We start from the raw sequence: 8,946 nt of genomic DNA, 5'->3' as shown, positions 1-8,946 counted from the left end.
CCTGTAGGCAGACTGCATTTGATCGATAGATAGGCTGTATTCCATTTATATTCCCCCCCCCCCCCCCCGTGTCGCCTGGATGGGTTTAGGTGGCGCTAGCGTGTGTAGGCGGCACTAGGCCGCAGCCCTGTTGTAGGTGGCACTAGGCCCGCAGTGTGTTTCAGGCGCTGGGCTAGGATGTACAACGAGGGAACCCGGGACACCTACATTGAGGTGGGGCTTTTGTTCCATCCCTCTCCCCCTGTTCTTCCACAGGTAGCATCGTATCTGAGCCCAATACGGCGAGGGGAGTAACACGGCGAGGTGAGTAACACGGCGAGGTGAGTAACACGGCGAGGAGAGTACCACGGCGAGGAGAGTAACACGGCGAGGTGAGTAACACGGCGAGGAGAGTACGACGGGGAAGAGAGTAACACGGCGAGGTGAGTAACACGGCGAGGAGAGTAACACGGCGAGGTGAGTAACACGGCGAGGAGAGTAACACGGCGAGGAGAGTAACACGGCGAGGAGAGTACCACGGCGAGGAGAGTAACACGGCGAGGTGAGTAACACGGCGAGGAGAGTACGACGGGGAAGAGAGTAACACGGCGAGGTGAGTAACACGGCGAGGAGAGTACCACGGCGAGGAGAGTAACACGGCGAGGTGAGTAACACGGCGAGGAGAGTACGACGGGGAAGAGAGTAACACGGCGAGGTGAGTAACACGGCGAGGAGAGTAACACGGCGAGGAGAGTAACACGGCGAGGAGAGTAACACGGCGAGGAGAGTAACACGGCGAGGTGAGTAACACGGCGAGGTGAGTAACACGGCGAGGAGAGTAACACGGCGAGGTGAGTAACACGGCGAGGAGAGTACCACGGCGAGGTGAGTAACACGGCGAGGTGAGTAACACGGCGAGGAGAGTACCACGGCGAGGTGAGTAACACGGCGAGGTGAGTAACACGGCGAGGAGAGTAACACGGCGAGGTGAGTAACACGGCGAGGAGAGTAACACGGCGAGGAGAGTAACACGGCGAGGAGAGTAACACGGCGAGGTGAGTAACACGGCGAGGTGAGTACCACGGCGAGGTGAGTAACACGGCGAGGTGAGTAACACGGCGAGGTGAGTACCACGGCGAGGTGAGTAACACGGCGAGGTGAGTAATCGCTGGAAATATCCATTCCGCACATTCTGCTCATCTAGCTCATAGGGTACAACAGACCAGGGTCAGCTAAAGCTGGCATCATCCGCTTCGGACATCCTCAGAGAAGGCTATGGGGGGCTGCTGCTGGAAATAGAGGGACCACGGCAGGCAGCTGCTGGAAGAGAAGGGAAACAACGGGACATCTACATCAGCTGTTATTTATAAGGTGCCACAGATTCCACAGTGCAGATATGACGTCAGTAACAGATGCCGTGGCACATAGGGCTTCCCATACTGTATGTACTGGGCTACGGTCTATGGGGGACTATATATATAGATGACATTAGTATTCCGTTTGCTAATAGTCACTGAAATGGAATCCAGAGCCCCACCCCCTTCCTCGCCCCCTTCCCCACCCCCCCATGACCTGCGCACGAGGGAGCCTTCTCATTGCTTATTCAGGTCCACACAGCTGGTGTTGTGTATATGCGCTTGGTGCGTGCAGCAGTGGCGTCCATACACATGTGTATAGCAGCATTACATGTACATGGGTAGTATGACTAGTGAGTCACTGAGCGCCCATACACGTGTGTATTGCAGCATTACAGGCACATGGGCAGTATGACTGGCGAGTCACTGAGCGCCCATACACGTGTGTATTGCAGCATTACAGGCACATGGGCAGTATGACTGGCGAGTCACTGAGCGCCCATACACGTGTGTATTGCAGCATTACATGCACCTGGGCAGTATGACTGGCGAGTCCCTGAGCGCCCATACACGTGTGTATTGCAGCATTACAGGCACATGGGCAGTATGACTGGCGAGTCCCTGAGCGCCCATACACGTGTGTATTGCAGCATTACATGCACCTGGGCAGTATGACTGGTGAGTCCCTGAGCGCCCATACACGTGTGTATTGCAGCATTACAGGCACATGGGCAGTATGACTGGCGAGTCACTGAGCGCCCATACACGTGTGTATTGCAGCATTACAGGCACATGGGCAGTATGACTGGAGAGTCCCTGAGCGCATATCTCCCAACATTGCCCTCTCCAGGAGGGACACAATGCTCTACTCCTGGACTTCCTTCTCATGTATGATTACCGTCACCTGTGTTGAACAGGTTAATTGATGAGATAGGTGCTTCAAGGTGATGCTAATCATACATCAAGAGGGAAGTGCAGGAGCAGAGCAATGTGTCCCTCCTGGAGAGGGTCATGTTGTGAGGTATGTCTGAGCGCCCATACACGTGTGTATAGCAGCATTACATGCACATGGGCAGTATGACTGGCGAGTCCCTGAGCGCCCATACACCTGTGTTCAGCAGCATTACATGTACATGGGTAGTATGACTGGTGAGTCCCTGAGCGCCCATACACGTGTGTATAGCAGCATTACATGCACATGGGCAGTATGACTGGTGAGTCCCTGAGCGCCCATACACGTGTGTATAGCAGCATTACATGCACATGGGCAGTATGACTGGTGAGTCCCTGAGCGCCCATACACGTGTGTATAGCAGCATTACATGCACATGGGCAGTATGACTGGTGAGTTTCTGAGCGCCCATACACGTGTGTATAGCAGCATTACATGCACATGGGCAGTATGACTGGCGAGTCCCTGAGCGCCCATACACGTGTGTATAACAGCATTACATGTACATGGGCAATATGACTGGAGAGTCCCTGAGCGCCCATACACGTGTGTATAACAGCATTACATGCACATGGGCAGTATGACTGGTGAGTCCCTGAGCGCCCATACACATGTGTATAGCAGCATTACATGCACATGGGCAGTATGACTGGTGAGTCCCTGAGCGTCCATACACGTGTGTATAGCAGCAATACATGCACATGGGCAGTATGACTGGCGAGTCCCTGAGCGCCCGTACACGTGTGTATAGCAGCATTACATGCACATGGGCAGTATGACTGGCGAGTCCCTGAGCGCCCATACACGTGTGTATAGCAGCATTACATGCACATGGGCAGTATGACTGGCGAGTCCCTGAGCACCCATACACGTGTGTATATCAGCATTACATGCACATGGGCGGTATGACTGGCGAGTCCCTGAGCACCCATACACGTGTGTATATCAGCATTACATGCACATGGGCGGTATGACTGGTGAGTCCCCGAGCACCCATACACGTGTGTATAGCAGCATTACATGCACATGGGCAGTATGACTGGTGAGTCCCCGAGCGCCCATACACGTGTGTATAGCAGCATTACATGCACATGGGCGGTATGACTGGCGAGTCCCTGAGCGCCCATACACGTGTGTATAGCAGCATTACATGCACATGGGCAGTATGACTGGTGAGTCCCTGAGCGCCCATACACGTGTGTATAGCAGCATTACATGCACATGGGCAGTATGACTGGTGAGTCCCTGAGCGCCCATACACGTGTGTATGGCAGCATTACATGCACATGGGCAGTATGACTGGCGAGTCCCTGAGCGCCCATACACGTGTGTATAACAGCATTACATGCACATGGGCAGTATGACTGGCGAGTCCCTGAGCGCCCATACACGTGTGTATAGCAGTATTACATGCACATGGGCAGTATGACTGGCAAGTCCCTGAGCGCCCACACACATGTGTATAGCAGCATTACATGCACATGGGCAGTATGACTGGTGAGTCCCTGAGTGCCCATACACGTGTGTATAGCAGCATAACATGCACATGGGCAGTATGACTGGTGAGTCCCTGAGCGCCCATACACGTGTGTATAGCAGCATAACATGCACATGGGCAGTATGACTGGTGAGTCCCTGAGCACCCATACACGTGTGTATAACAGCATTACATGCACATGGGCAGTATGACTGGTGAGTCCCTGAGCGCCCATACACGTGTGTATAACAGCATTACATGCACATGGGCAGTATGACTGGTGAGTCCCTGAGCGCCCATACATGTGTGTATAGCAGCATTACATGCACATGGGCAGTATGACTGGTGAGTCCCTGAGCGCCCATACACGTGTGTATAACAGCATTACATGCACATGGGCAGTATGACTGGCGAGTCCCTGAGCGCCCATACACCTGTGTTCAGCAGCATTACATGTACATGGGTAGTATGACTGGCGAGTCCCTGAGCGCCCATACACGTGTGTATAGCAGCATTACATGCACATGGGCAGTATGACTGGTGAGTCCCTGAGCGCCCATACACGTGTGTTTAGCAGCATTACATGCACATGGGCAGTATGACTGGCGAGTCCCTGAGCGCCCATACACCTGTGTTCAGCAGCATTACATGTACATGGGTAGTATGACTGGTGAGTCCCTGAGCGCCCATACACGTGTGTATAGCAGCATTACATGCACATGGGCAGTATGACTGGTGAGTCCCTGAGCGCCCATACACGTGTGTATTGCAGCATTACAGGCACATGGGCAGTATGACTGGCGAGTCCCTGAGCGCCCATACACGTGTGTATTGCAGCATTACATGCACCTGGGCAGTATGACTGGTGAGTCCCTGAGCGCCCATACACGTGTGTATTGCAGCATTACAGGCACATGGGCAGTATGACTGGTGAGTCCCTGAGCGCCCATACATGTGTGTATTGCAGCATTACAGGCACATGGGCAGTATGACTGGAGAGTCCCTGAGCGCATATCTCCCAACATTGCCCTCTCCAGGAGGGAAACAATGCTCTACTCCTGGACTTCCTTCTCATGTATGATTACCGTCACCTGTGTTGAACAGGTTAATTGATGAGATAGGTGCTTCAAGGTGATGCTAATCATACATCAAGAGGGAAGTGCAGGAGCAGAGCAATGTGTCCCTCCTGGAGAGGGTCATGTTGTGAGGTATGTCTGAGCGCCCATACACGTGTGTATAGCAGCATTACATGCACATGGGCAGTATGACTGGCGAGTCCCTGAGCGCCCATACACCTGTGTTCAGCAGCATTACATGTACATGGGTAGTATGACTGGTGAGTCCCTGAGCGCCCATACACGTGTGTATAGCAGCATTACATGCACATGGGCAGTATGACTGGTGAGTCCCTGAGCGCCCATACACGTGTGTATAGCAGCATTACATGCACATGGGCAGTATGACTGGTGAGTCCCTGAGCGCCCATACACGTGTGTATAGCAGCATTACATGCACATGGGCAGTATGACTGGTGAGTTTCTGAGCGCCCATACACGTGTGTATAGCAGCATTACATGCACATGGGCAGTATGACTGGCGAGTCCCTGAGCGCCCATACACGTGTGTATAACAGCATTACATGTACATGGGCAATATGACTGGAGAGTCCCTGAGCGCCCATACACGTGTGTATAACAGCATTACATGCACATGGGCAGTATGACTGGTGAGTCCCTGAGCGCCCATACACATGTGTATAGCAGCATTACATGCACATGGGCAGTATGACTGGTGAGTCCCTGAGCGTCCATACACGTGTGTGTATAGCAGCAATACATGCACATGGGCAGTATGACTGGCGAGTCCCTGAGCGCCCGTACACGTGTGTATAGCAGCATTACATGCACATGGGCAGTATGACTGGCGAGTCCCTGAGCGCCCATACACATGTGTATAGCAGCATTACATGCACATGGGCAGTATGACTGTCGAGTCCCTGAGCACCCATACACGTGTGTATATCAGCATTACATGCACATGGGCGGTATGACTGGTGAGTCCCCGAGCACCCATACACGTGTGTATAGCAGCATTACATGCACATGGGCAGTATGACTGGTGAGTCCCCGAGCGCCCATACACGTGTGTATAGCAGCATTACATGCACATGGGCGGTATGACTGGTGAGTCCCTGAGCGCCCATACACGTGTGTATAGCAGCATTACATGCACATGGGCAGTATGACTGGTGAGTCCCTGAGCGCCCATACACGTGTCTATAGCAGCATTACATGCACATGGGCAGTATGACTGGTGAGTCCCTGAGCGCCCATACACGTGTGTATAGCAGCATTACATGCACATGGGCAGTATGACTGGCGAGTCCCTGAGCGCCCATACACGTGTGTATAACAGCATTACATGCACATGGGCAGTATGACTGGCGAGTCCCTGAGCGCCCATACACGTGTGTATAGCAGTATTACATGCACATGGGCAGTATGACTGGCAAGTCCCTGAGCGCCCACACACATGTGTATAGCAGCATTACATGCACATGGGCAGTATGACTGGTGAGTCCCTGAGTGCCCATACACGTGTGTATAGCAGCATAACATGCACATGGGCAGTATGACTGGTGAGTCCCTGAGCGCCCATACACGTGTGTATAGCAGCATAACATGCACATGGGCAGTATGACTGGTGAGTCCCTGAGCACCCATACACGTGTGTATAACAGCATTACATGCACATGGGCAGTATGACTGGTGAGTCCCTGAGCGCCCATACACGTGTCTATAGCAGCATTACATGCACATGGGCAGTATGACTGGTGAGTCCCTGAGCGCCCATACACGTGTGTATAGCAGCATTACATGCACATGGGCAGTATGACTGGCGAGTCCCTGAGCGCCCATACACGTGTGTATAACAGCATTACATGCACATGGGCAGTATGACTGGCGAGTCCCTGAGCGCCCATACACGTGTGTATAGCAGTATTACATGCACATGGGCAGTATGACTGGCAAGTCCCTGAGCGCCCACACACATGTGTATAGCAGCATTACATGCACATGGGCAGTATGACTGGTGAGTCCCTGAGTGCCCATACACGTGTGTATAGCAGCATAACATGCACATGGGCAGTATGACTGGTGAGTCCCTGAGCGCCCATACACGTGTGTATAGCAGCATAACATGCACATGGGCAGTATGACTGGTGAGTCCCTGAGCGCCCATACACGTGTGTATAACAGCATTACATGCACATGGGCAGTATGACTGGTGAGTCCCTGAGCGCCCATACACATGTGTATAGCAGCATTACATGCACATGGGCAGTATGACTGGTGAGTCCCTGAGCGTCCATACACGTGTGTGTATAGCAGCAATACATGCACATGGGCAGTATGACTGGCGAGTCCCTGAGCGCCCGTACACGTGTGTATAGCAGCATTACATGCACATGGGCAGTATGACTGGCGAGTCCCTGAGCGCCCATACACATGTGTATAGCAGCATTACATGCACATGGGCAGTATGACTGTCGAGTCCCTGAGCACCCATACACGTGTGTATATCAGCATTACATGCACATGGGCGGTATGACTGGTGAGTCCCCGAGCACCCATACACGTGTGTATAGCAGCATTACATGCACATGGGCAGTATGACTGGTGAGTCCCCGAGCGCCCATACACGTGTGTATAGCAGCATTACATGCACATGGGCGGTATGACTGGTGAGTCCCTGAGCGCCCATACACGTGTGTATAGCAGCATTACATGCACATGGGCAGTATGACTGGTGAGTCCCTGAGCGCCCATACACGTGTCTATAGCAGCATTACATGCACATGGGCAGTATGACTGGTGAGTCCCTGAGCGCCCATACACGTGTGTATAGCAGCATTACATGCACATGGGCAGTATGACTGGCGAGTCCCTGAGCTCCCATACACGTGTGTATAACAGCATTACATGCACATGGGCAGTATGACTGGCGAGTCCCTGAGCGCCCATACACGTGTGTATAGCAGTATTACATGCACATGGGCAGTATGACTGGCAAGTCCCTGAGCGCCCACACACATGTGTATAGCAGCATTACATGCACATGGGCAGTATGACTGGTGAGTCCCTGAGTGCCCATACACGTGTGTATAGCAGCATAACATGCACATGGGCAGTATGACTGGTGAGTCCCTGAGCGCCCATACACGTGTGTATAGCAGCATAACATGCACATGGGCAGTATGACTGGTGAGTCCCTGAGCACCCATACACGTGTGTATAACAGCATTACATGCACATGGGCAGTATGACTGGTGAGTCCCTGAGCGCCCATACACGTGTGTATAACAGCATTACATGCACATGGGCAGTATGACTGGTGAGTCCCTGAGCGCCCATACATGTGTGTATAGCAGCATTACATGCACATGGGCAGTATGACTGGTGAGTCCCTGAGCGCCCATACACGTGTGTATAACAGCATTACATGCACATGGGCAGTATGACTGGCGAGTCCCTGAGCGCCCATACACCTGTGTTCAGCAGCATTACATGTACATGGGTAGTATGACTGGCGAGTCCCTGAGCGCCCATACACGTGTGTATAGCAGCATTACATGCACATGGGCAGTATGACTGGTGAGTCCCTGAGCGCCCATACACGTGTGTATAGCAGCATTACATGCACATGGGCAGTATGACTGGCGAGTCCCTGAGCGCCCATACACCTGTGTTCAGCAGCATTACATGTACATGGGTAGTATGACTGGTGAGTCCCTGAGCGCCCATACACGTGTGTATAGCAGCATTACATGCACATGGGCAGTATGACTGGTGAGTCCCTGAGCGCCCATACACGTGTGTGTATAGCAGCATTACATGCACATGGGCAGTATGACTGGTGAGTCCCTGAGCGCCCATACACGTGTGTATAGCAGCATTACATGCACATGGGCAGTATGACTGGTGAGTCCCTGAGCGCCCATACACGTGTGTATAGCAGCATTACATGCACATGGGCAGTATGACTGGTGAGTCCCTGAGCGCCCATACATGTGTGTATAACAGCATTACATGCACATGGGCAGTATGACTGGCGAGTCCCTGAGCGCCCACACACATGTGTATAGCAGCATTACATGCACATGGGCAGTATGACTGGTGAGT

The sequence above is a fragment of the Crinia signifera genome, chromosome 5 (genome assembly GCF_055691185.1).
Source record: "Crinia signifera chromosome 5, ASM5569118v1, whole genome shotgun sequence".
NCBI lineage: Eukaryota > Metazoa > Chordata > Amphibia > Anura > Myobatrachidae > Crinia > Crinia signifera.
The sequence above is the reverse complement of the archived record's forward strand: the minus strand, read 5'-3'. Positions refer to the sequence as shown.